This window comes from Poecilia reticulata, chromosome 5 (assembly GCF_904066995.2).
Source record: "Poecilia reticulata chromosome 5, P_reticulata-male-v2, whole genome shotgun sequence".
Lineage (NCBI taxonomy): Eukaryota > Metazoa > Chordata > Actinopteri > Cyprinodontiformes > Poeciliidae > Poecilia > Poecilia reticulata.
Window position 1 is genome coordinate 12,076,389 of NC_088834.1, and position 12,169 is coordinate 12,088,557.

Here is a 12,169-nt window from a genome sequence, read left to right on the forward strand (position 1 = left end):
GCGCGTTATTGATGAGAGTATGCCTCTGCCTCCACGTAAACGTTAAACTGAAGACACATGCTCTAGACATCAAAAGTCATCGATTAAGCTGAGCGGTTTCTGCATTCCCTGGTTGTGTTATTGCGTGGGAGCCTGCTGCAGGCAGGGAACGAGGGTGTGAGTTTGCAGGCGGCTGCAGCAGAGATAAGATGTGTCGTTTAATTAATATGAGTGACAATTTTGTCGGCTGATGTGCTTTAAACAGAAATAGAACGTGTAGTGGTTTGAACTCAGTTAAAGCGACAAAAGGAGAGATACAAAACTATGTAAATGGTCTAGAAACAAACGGGTTGCCAGTCAAGCTCAAGCTGGATGATCAAGTCAAGCTCAAGTTCCTTTACTAATCAATTTACTAATAGATGCATGAAGTCATGACTTCTATACATTTTCAGCATATCTTATGGAAATAAATTATGAATGAGCAAAAACTAGTTCAACATTCCAATGAACATGAATTAGTTCCGGTTTAACCTGTGTGCATTGAACTTAGAAACAGTTTTGTTAGGGGTTAAATTGCACAACAATGACTTTGATACAGCTTTAGTAATTATCTCGTGGTTTTACCACAGAGTTTGTCGCCTTTGGGCTTTATGCACAAATAAGAGCATGTTTGGAAATTAGCAGTTGCAGAAGTAAAACGTGGAAGGGATCAATAATCATCTTTGCAGAGTCACGTATCTTACTTTTAGGCACGAGGAACCAATTTGGAGGCACTCGCTGAAACATCCGTGTCATTTCATTCAGGTCTGCTCAATACATTTACCACTGATGCCGTGGAAAACTGATCCTTCAATTTACGCTTCTCTGCTGCGGAGCCCCCAAAGAGTCATGACTCGGGATATGCACAGAGAAGTTGGTGGGGTCAGAGAGAAGAGCAAAGGCTGCAGAGATGGAGCGTAAACACTCTGTTGTCCACCGCACTCGTAACAAGCCTGACAAAAAGCACACTCTAAGATCTGGAAATATGTCAATGTCTAAACATCTAATAAAGGTAAGTACGTTCGAAAAATATGAGGGCCGTTTTAATGATACACATTAGGGTTGAATCATTTTCTTCCTCCTTCTCATTTATAGTTGCAGAGACAATGTGGTTTTATTCGTCTCCGCTGGAAATTCTGCAGATTTATTGACGGGCACTCAAATCGATTCAAGCAAACATTATGAAACAGTCAAGTAATCCATCAGCTAAATGAACAAACTTGTATAACACATGGCTCTCTTTGGTATTTTGTACAGTTGATTTGTTCCCGCAGCTGCACTGCAAATCAACATTTACCGGTCCAGAAAAAATGATTAATGAACTGCAGGACACCACATGCAACTAGGCTTTGTAATTAATAAATACAAAAGAAGCTATTAACAGCTTATGAAGCACATGCCAACAGAGTGCAGGGGAAAAATGCTCATCCCAATGCACAAACTATGAACAGAAAGAGAAAATAAAGAGAAAAGATCATCACTGAAAGATGTCATGATTTCTTCTCTTGAAGAAAAACTAAATTTCAAGTTTACAAGATTCCTGTGGACAAATCTGGTAAAAAAAATCATCTGAAAATTCCTTAAACTCTTTTTCTTGACAGAAATAAAGTATTGTTCAGGATGAATTGCCGGTCTGTTCAATCTTTCATCTACGACTATTTACTTTCTTTTAGGTCCCTTCAAAATATCCATATAAAACCCTTGATCTAGACAAAACAAACTCATATTTCAGAATGGTGACGTTCCAGGATTTTAAAAAATCTGATGTTTATATGTTTATATACTTTGTGTTTATGGCTGCTATGTCAGAGTATTTCTTATATAAATATTCTTTTCAACATTGAAAAACTGATCATATATTTTCCTTTTGGTTAAGAAAACCTCAAACTCTTCATAAAGTCTTAAATTTTAATCAACTTCATTGTTATTTTGAAAGAATACTTCCTTTTCCTAAAACTTTTTCTTTTAATAGAATCGATATTAACAGAAAGAGAAAATAATGTAATAATTTGTAGAATAATTGAAGCTGTTTGTCCTTGTTTATTTCGTTTTTGATACCTTTATTCTGTAACAGCTTTTCATTTTTCTCAAAACCTTTCACTGTCAAAAACATACTACAGAGTCAAGGCCACGTTTCCCTACAACCAACCCAGAATCGAAGTCCATTTTTACAAATGCTTACTTTTATTATCCTCTCCGCTTTTCAGCCAACGCTGTAGCAGCGATTTATTTCCTCAGCAGTTTTATTGAACAAATGCTGGCCTAAGCTTCAAGCCGCTTTGTGCTCATTCTTTAAAATACATCATTGAACGTCCAGAATTAAATTCCTTTCACTCTTTGTCACGGGATAAATCAATCGTAACGGATGCTGAACCAGAAATACGAATCAATCAAATGCTACTATCAAATCTTTAATTTGTGATATTGTGCTCAGAAGGTGACACGTGATGCTCTACAGTCAATAAAACACCGTTTTATTTTTCACAAACATCCCATCCTGTTAGGTCCAATAAATAACCTCATCATCTCCCACCTATGAGCCAGGATAATTGTCTCTTCTCTGATCAAATGTCTGACATCTAGTTATCTAAAAATCTTCTGATCCTCTAAAATCCCTCAGACTTTTGTTTCAAGGTGAGTGTTGAGGCCTGATAGGATTCCTTCATCTGATTCTATCTGTGGGGGGCTGAGACGAGAGAAAAACAGAAGATTTGCAGCAAAACCTTTTCCCTGTTCAGATCTGAAGTTGAGTAAAATCAATCGTAATCAAAAGTACTCGTTTTGGGCGTTTACAGATCAACACAAAGATGAAAAACACAAACAGAAAATAAATAAATAAAAAGCACTGCAGTGGAGAAACATCGGTTTTTGATAAACTTTCCTTATTCCCCCTGCTGAAGACAAAAAGGTGCAAAGTTTCTGAACATCTAGTCACTACTAAAGTCTAAAGTATTGTTTTCGCTCTGTTTCTCCTTGTAGGACCGGTCAGGAAACGGCTCAAGCCATCAATGATACCGAGCCGTAATGAGGCCCCGAGAGTTGTTCTGGTTGTACGGGACTTTCAGCTCGATACAAGTGACCTCTGCCACACCGCCTACATGCTGCAGCATGGAAACACATCGGAAGAGAGGAGAAGACTACTGCTTTAATCAAAGGCTCCTGAGAGACTCTACTGCGCACAGAACTACTGTTAGGTACCGTCACGAAAACTCATCCTCCACCACAGCTGCAGTATTAGCTCCTAAAATAGGAGTTCAATATAGAGAGTCTGAGCACAATCCAAACAATGTCCTGACTTTTAAATTTGACATTCATCAACAGACTGAGTATGTGCCAAAAAGACAGAGTCTCAGTACCTCATTCTAGTCACATAAACTAACCTCCAAGGGAGCTGCAGGCCAACACTGCCTGAGCTAACGATGGCTACATTTCCTCCACAGGGAGCGTAGTGCAATGTGAGGTGAGGGAAGTTCTCACAATACTGTAGTTTCTGATGGCATTTTTCTCCACAGTCATCCTCAGATCGATCCAAAAACTTCACTCAGAGATTGTTCTGCTCAGGTCAAAACAAAAGAAGAAAAAAAAAAAAGAAATGTCCTGTTTGGTGTAATTGTTTTATTTTGATGTGCTCTTAAACTCACTGGAAGGTCCAGCATCAAAATCTGACATATTTGACAAAAAATATAGCTCAATTAGAAAAAGAAACCCTCAGTATGAAGCTGCCACTACCACGTTTGACTGTAGGTATGGTGCTCTTTTAGAGATGGTATTGCTATTTTTGTGCCAAACATAAGTTTTAAAAAATGTGGGAATTTAGGGAGATTTTAGGCAATCTTTGATATTTTCAGCTAAAGAAAAACATTCTTTCCTGTGACACTTTTCTTTATTACAGGCAAAAGAGGAAAACCCCCCAAAAAACAGCAGATTATTGCCACGTTTAGAAAGCAATAAGTTCTTGTCAGAAATTCCTGTCATGTTTAATCATTGTGTCGCGGTACATAGATGTTTTTGCACCCTTCTCCTGACTGTTATGTTGGTAAAGGATATTATTTTGAACCACTGCTAACAAGCAAATACCAGGAAGCACATTACATAATATTAAGATTTACAATAAAAGATTGCAAGTTAGAGTACAATAAGTCTGAGTAGTGAAACTTACCCTAACCCTAACCCAGCAGAAAAGTTTGAAGTTTAATTGAGTTTTACAGGATTTTTAATATAAAAAAGGGGGATTTCTTTATATCACAACAACCTGGCTTTTTGACAGACTTCTTATATTTGCCTTACTTTTGATTATTAATTTACATAAACAGCTTCCTTAAAGTGTAACTAGACCTCCTCCTTGGTACAAATTTAACTGTTAACCACTGTTAAATTTGCAGACCACAAAAAATGGCCGCAGCTGCCTCATATATAACAGTCACCCAGCTGTCCAATAGCTATTTAGATACCATTTACTGAGAGTTTGGCTCACCAGCATATGTGAGGATTTGAGTAACTCACTTAAAAAAAATAACATGCTTGAGATGCTGCAGTGGCGTTCAGGCAGAGGAGGGTGTGGGTGCATGAGTGGGTGAAGGGGCTTAACTGAGTTAATGGAAAGAGATTTGAGGTCAGACAGACTGACAGTGTTGATCGACAGACGGGGTAATGTTTGTTTTTATGCATCTGCAGGCTTCATCTAAGGAGTCCTTAGTCCTGACAGCACCATCACTCACGAGAATCTAATTACTGCAGGACAAAAATACATGTTTTATTTGTCTGTTTATATTTTTTATTAAAATCCAGAAACCTTAAAATATTTCGTTGTTGACCATACATTTCAAAGTTTCAATAGCAATGTGTCAAAATGTCCCCGTTAGCCTGTCTGGTATTCAATGGATTGTAATAAAACTTAGAAATAGGTAACAAACCCTTCCTCCAAGCTTCTGAGACACTGACAGATTTCTGATCAATTTCATATCAACTATTTTATGTAGTTTTTAATGTTTGTCTTCTTGGTGTTTCTGTGTTTGCTCGTGAATCATTTTGTGGCAGTTTTACTAGTAGTACATAGATAATAATTGCATTGTTATTTTGTTTCCTTAAATTGAACACGCGAATGTGTTTAAGATTTCAAATCTAAAAAAAAAAAGAAAAATAAAAAACACATTCTAAATCTCCTCATTATTCATTTAATATTTAATAGAGATTGCTTCGTGGAAATGAAAATGAGTCATTCTTAAATTAGATTTTTTTTTTCCCAGCAGTGATGAGACTGATTTATGAATGCTAATAAAATTCAGCTGAGGCTAATATTGCCGCAGCGTCAACCAATACAACCCTAGTAATTGTAATCTGGAGGAGCTGGATTGAGGTTTAAATCCACCCATCCATCCATCCATCCATCCCATAAATAATCCCATAAATGTTGAAAATTCAGTGCGGCTCTTTAATTACTCTGGGAATTCCTGTGGAAACAGTAGTGGGGAGAGTCTCAGGTCACATCTGTTGAGAGCAAGCGTTGCAACTCTTAACTCTCCAGTGAGCATGACAGATTCCCTGCAGACAGCAGGGCTCAGGATGAGCGGGCTCTTCAGATGTCCCCACTTACGCATCCAACGGAGCAAGAGAGCTGAGGCAATCAAATACGAGGAGAATAGGAAACCCCTGCCCTTATGTAATAAGATCCTGATGAGGGTTTCTGTGTCGAGATTAGTAAATTCCTTCATTTTAGATATGAAATTACAGGGACTTTTGCATAAGCAACGCTATCTACAGAGTGGCGAAGAACAGAAATAAATTTGTACTTTTGGGTCGCGATTTGAACAACAAAGTATGCTTAAATCACGCAGGCCTAGTTTGCACGGCCGCAGGGTGCACACTCACTAATCTGAAGAGGAAGAAAAAGGAAGAATGAGAGGAGGAGAAAGAATAATGTGTCCTGTTCAAAGCAAACTCTCCCGCCTGCCTGTGTGCATTTGTCAAAGCCAAGGGAAACGTTCGCACAGAGTTTCTCTGCAAGGCACAAGTGTTTTCCATCGCACGGAGCACCGTGGCGGAAAGACGAGGCGACCCAATATGCCGTGACCAGAAATGTGGGAATCAAACTTTGTACAAATAATATTTACACCGATAAACTCACGCAAGATATTTTGCAGAGACTTATTTAATCTACGCTCACGTGGGTTAGACCGATTCTATCACACAAAAGGTTCTGATTTACTCAGAGTTGCCGAATGATCTCGTCTGGCAGAGCACAGAAACAAGGCAGCTGCAACTTGGCTGCATAGACGTGACTAAATCTCAGTTTCTCAACAGTATGCAAGCAAAAAAAACCTTGACGAAAGGCACAATAAAAATAAACATTCCTCACAGGTTTATTAGACACAATCACTCTTGACACAATTCGAAATAGTCCCGGGTTTTTATCGCAACAGCACCTGTGTTAAAATGAAGACCCAGTTTAGCTGCAATTCTGGAAGACCAGTCGACTGTGAAACTGAAAATAATTTCCCTCTGCATTAAATGTGCAGCGCCCGCAAAACCACAGAAAACTCTGAAAAGCCTCAGAGGGATTTCTTCGCCGGAACGGCTTCGGACTTGTAGATAAGAAACGCTTCAGTTAAGTACTATTTAACTGCACAGCCTCAGAAACACAAGTGTAACATTTAAGTTCTGGATCTATTGTAGCTTAGAGGACATTTAACACCAATGCAGCATATTAAGTACAATAGAAAGCTCATTTAGTGTGGTAAAAGAGTAAGTTTTGAACATAATAATGCTCAGAGTGATTTTTTTTTAGCATCTACAAGGCTTCTGGAAACAAATAAGGCAGACGCTGCAGCCTCTTTCAGACATGCTTTCCATTATTTAGAAGGCAACAGCACATGTTGGGCTGATGCAAGCAGACTCGATCAGACCCAGAAACATTTAGTAATTCCTTTAAAACTGGTTGGAAAATTAAAAAAATAAAAAGATCAGACGAGCTGAGCACAGGATTTAATATCGTTTCAGACCGTTAAAGCCAAATTACAAACACAAAAGTAAAATTCTCAGCGAAACGTACAAGAGAAAAATGCAGAACAGCTGCAGGCTGTTCATCGTCCTGTTCCTGATCAATAAGTTTAGCATTTTCCACTACTGAGGATCTCAAGAGCCTGATATGTAAGGCGCACCATCACGGCCGCAAAATCAGATTAGGTTAAGAGTAAAGGAATTTTGAAAAGTCTGCTATGAATAGCAAACACGGCATAGAGATTCCCTTGGATATTTCTAGCCCTTTTTGAATAAAAGAGTACTGCAAAATTAAAAAAAATGTCTAAAACTTTCTAATGCCATTAATACGAAGTTCTGAAAAAGGGTTTTATAATAAGAAGGCATAATTATGAAACACAAAATTAGGATATATATTTCAAGATGTTCCGTTACCTATACTAACAATCTGTTTGTATGAGCAATGGAAAAGTGCAGCTGACACAGTCCCTTTGGAAGTACTGTCACATAGTGTTGTCACATTACAACCACAAACATCATTCATCAAAATGTCTGAAAGACACAAATTACAGCTTAAACATATGCATAGTGCAATCGTAACTGTATGTACTACATAAGTGACGGATGGTTTTCCAATGGTTTTATCTGAAAAGTGTGGTGTACATTTGGGTTTAGCGTCTTCCCTTTGATACCACACTCCTAAATAAAATCCAGAGCAATAAACTGTTATAATAAGCCACTATGTCAGTAGATTTAGTCCATCTGTGCATCAATTAAACTGAGTATAAACAGCAGCTCTTTTGTGAAGGCCTGAGAGGTTTGTTCTTTAGTGAACAAACATTTGATGAAGTTCAGCCAAACACAGAGCAATCCTGGAAGAAATCCTGTTAAAGCTTCCAAAAAAAACATGAATGGGTGTCGAAGTTCATCTTCCAACAAGCCACCATTAAGCATGCAACCAGAGCTGCAATGAGATGATTTAGACCAAATGTTCACAGGAACTCTCTTTCCACCAAAAAGAAGCACTGCAAACTGTGTAATGTAGAAAAATGTGAAAAAGTAAAAAGGCATCCATAAGTTTTTGCAAAGCAGAGTGCCATTACAATGGAAGGGTTGTTTTGTGAAGAACCAAAAACTGTGTAAGTCACTTCAGGTGAGAACTATTCTTTTATTCAGGCTTTGAACAAAAATTCCATCTATGAATTAGTTATAACTTTAGAGACTTTAGACATTTAAGAGGCTGCAGGAACTGAAGCAATCACAAATCACTGCTATGCCACTCTCATCTGATCCGAGGCAGGAATATGTATACAAGTTTAAGTCAAACATCTATAAAAAAAAAAAAAAAATAACACTCCAGTAATAATTTAAGTTAAAAATGTTGGTTATTAACTTAAGCTGCCAAATAAGACTGTTTACATGGAAATGCAATGAGCTGAATTGTGTAATCTCCGGCATTTCCACCTCTCGTGCCCACGCTATGGTTCTGACTAGAACATTTTGACAAGCTGTCAGACCAGGCCAATCAGAGTCAGCTCTAAGAGCAACTGGAGACGTCGCCACTGAAACAACAAATCTATATCACTCCAGACCCCTTAGCGTCACCATCAGAAGACTGTGCTGGGCTCATCGGAGAACCAGGGTGTGGAGGCAGATGACTTGTGGATGTACAGGTTGAGCTACTGAGGCCTTCCGCAAAACAAAAGTATTGTGATTTCCTTGGTTAGAGGATCCCTCAGGTTTGAACGGGTTAACATGCAGCCCCGTTCGGCTGTATCCAGCTGCAGCTGGAGATACGAGCTGGCTGCTAAATTTAGCTCACGAGTCTGGGATTGCCTGCAGAGCAACGTCACAGTAGCCCAGAAAGAAATACATTCTACAGACCTACTAATAATAATAACAACGTCAAGCGTCCCAAAGCATAAAAAAACATAAAAGTAATAATATTTGAATGATACTCCAAAGCAATGGCACATAGTTTAACAGCAGTAGCTTTTCCACACAATCCCATTTTATGATTGGTTGTATTTCAAACTGCTTTACTCATTTCCTGTCCTGCTTTCAATAAAAAGCTGTACTCATGTAAAAAAAAAAAAACAAAAAAAAACAGTAATTTGACAGAATTGTGTGTAGTGTAGGAGTGCAAAGACTGATGCTCTCAATGACTGCATTATATCATAAAAGCAGTGGGAGGCACTTGGATGATTTACTCCTGGCTGTTTAGCTGCTTCAGTGGAGCAGTTGCGCCACCCAGTGGAAAAGATCAGTTAATGCATCCTTACAGGCAACTCTTTCGCGTAGGGTTGGTTAAAAAAAATATATATATATATATATATATATATATATATATATTTTTTTTTTTTTTTTTGACAGTAGAATACCTTGAATGAAGAAAAATTCTGACAGCATAAGTAGGATTATAAAAACTTATATTTGATTATGCAGGTGGCAAGCTAAAAAAATAAATTGTTTATGTAAATGGGAATGCTGTGAAAAAGTATTTGCTTCCTTACAGATTTTTCTGTGCTGTACGTTCTGTCTTGAATGTTTCTGATCATAAAACAAAGTTTGACATCAGACAAGTAAAACTGCATAAAGTCAGAATGATGTTTTCATTTAATAAAGAAAAAAGCAATCAAAAGACCAACCCATAAATATTTATATTTTATTGATTGTTCTTTCATGTGATTTGGACTTCGAGTCTGCAATAACTCCATCTATACATCCACCCGTCAAAAATAAATCATCATCCTTCTTTATTCCTTATTTAATCCAGGCCTGACTTGTAGAATAAAGAAATTACCTAAATATAACCTGTGTGACATCATGAAGTAGACTATAATACCTCAAGAAGTAACGCATAACGTGCCAATATCAAACAACTCAAGAACAGATAAGAAACATTCACTGCCATCTATCAGTCTGGGTTATTATAACTAAAGTTTTGGCACTGCAGCGAACCACAGTGAGGGCCACTATCCGGAAACGGAGAAAACACAGAGCGATGATGAACCTTTCCAGGAGTGTTCAACATCAGTCACAATGAAGACTCATCCAGAACGACACAAAAAATCCTGGAGAAAAATCTAAAGCCTTGGAGGTCACATGTGCTTCAGTTAAGGTCAGACTTGCGAAGCAAAAGTTTTTCGAAAGGTGTGTATCCATTTATATGTTGTGTAAAACTAACAAAATAAAAAAAAAAAAACCTGTCAGTTATGCTACTGGAAAGTGATCCAAAAGTACAAAAGTAATTTCATCCCCCAACTTACATTCAATTAAGATGCATTGTCATTGTATGTAAAGCTTTGAATAAATGCATCCATCTAAATGCTGGGAACTCCCAGTGTGTGTCATTCTTCAACTTTTTACAGATTTGTAAATGCTGCTGGTGCTTAAAGCTGTTATTAATCCTTCCAACTATTTAAGAAACAAATAGTAGCATGAACAAAGCTGTGTTGGAGTTCAACACAAACCACCAAAACAACAAATTTGTTTTGGAGCCAGGCAGGCACGGACCGATAGGGGGGGCTGGGTGGGCGGCTGCCCCCCGAACCGGACCAGATGGGGGCCCGGGTCTGGAGGTGCCAGGGAGGGAGGAATGGTTTCAAGTCACTTAAATGTCTGATTATAGATGGAGAAAGTGCACCCTCGCCTGTTGAGAAAGGTGTATTTAATGTTAAATTGACCTTCCCCAATGGAATATATACTAGTCAACCCCAATGGCTGTTTCACTAACCATTTAGCCGAAATGCTTCTTGGGCAAAAATCAAGACATACGCAACACCCCCACGACAAACATTATCCAAAAACTGCCGACACAATTAGTGATTTTTGAGACTATGACCAGCAAAAAAAATTTCTGACTTCAAAATACTTTGTTTCAAGTCAGGCTCACATTCCTGCATGAATATCTTGACATTAGACATCTGAAAAGCATTAACTTATGTGCTTTGACAAACACTGGGGAATTTTCACCTGCAACCTTTTGTCTGTAACTTTCTACCCCCCTCAGCTACTCTCATTAAAAAGAGTTTGACACCACTGACCTAAATGGATGTCATTACTACGTCCATTAGCATTAAGTCATTCTATACTGCCTCAGTCCTCCTAATAGAGCAGGAGACATGAAGCTTCCTGTCTCGCTGAACTCAAGTCGGCTCCTTTACCTCCTCAAAATGTATTGCTGTTCCCAGGAAGTTGAAATATAATGGACGCATAGTACAGTAATAATAAAACAATAACAGAAGATTGAAATGGGTTTGAATAAAAAATGCTTATCCTGTCCGATGTAACATCAACACAGAATATTACTGCTATTCTTTGCTAAAGAAACCAGGAGCCTCTAAAAAAATCTCAGCATTTTTCTCAAAGCAGATGCATTTGCGTAGATATTTGTGCCAAAATATGTGCATGCGAAGCCATTAGTGACCATGAAACAACACACTTCAGCCTGTGCATGTTTGAAACTGTGGTTAAAGTAAATGGAAGAGAGCCTCTCTTCCTGACCACACAGCTGAAATAATGATGAGGCTGAGTCAGAGGTGCCATGTACTTGCTGACCAGGTTGCAGTCCTAATTACAGAAGCGAGGATGATTGCAGTACAAGGCATCCTGGCAAGAGGTCCTCTCTCAGATCAGCTGACTGGTAAGAGATACTTTGAGTTCATTAAACACAACAGAAACTAACAAAATCCAAAAACGATTATGTAGAGACTTGGTAAAGTTTCTAAGCTGAGCAGAAAACTGCTCATTGGCCAGCGAGTGGACTTTACACAGCTGGAAGATAACTACAGGCTCCTCCTACATGAGACGCGTCCTGCAGGCGACAGCAGCGCTGAGTAAGAGCTGCCAACTGTTCCAGTTTTCTAGTCGCTGGTCTGAGTGAAAAGCAACAGCAGCTGAGCCTTTGTGTGATGGAAGCTATCCATGTCCACAACAATAACAACATCAGTTAAACAGGCCGGTCATCAGCCAACACAGCAGATGCTCTGCCTGATGCTCAGTCATGTCAACAGCACAGAGAAAAAAAACAACAAAAAAAACAGCTTCTTTACCATCTTGATATCAGTATTTTAAATCATGCCCACACAATAGCTTACAAATATTAGAAATAAAAGTAGGGGAAGAAAGAAAAAAATAGAAACTTACAAATTAAAGTTTTACACCACTCTGAACT

At 38.4% G+C, this 12,169-nt stretch overlaps 1 protein-coding gene across 6 annotated transcripts in view; it reads right to left on the minus strand.

Annotated features, from left to right (window-relative positions):
* The window catches only part of kcnab2a (potassium voltage-gated channel subfamily A regulatory beta subunit 2a), a 91,914-nt gene that overhangs the window by 37,992 nt on the left and 41,753 nt on the right, over window positions 1–12,169 (minus strand). The gene's annotated exons all lie outside the window — the stretch shown is intronic.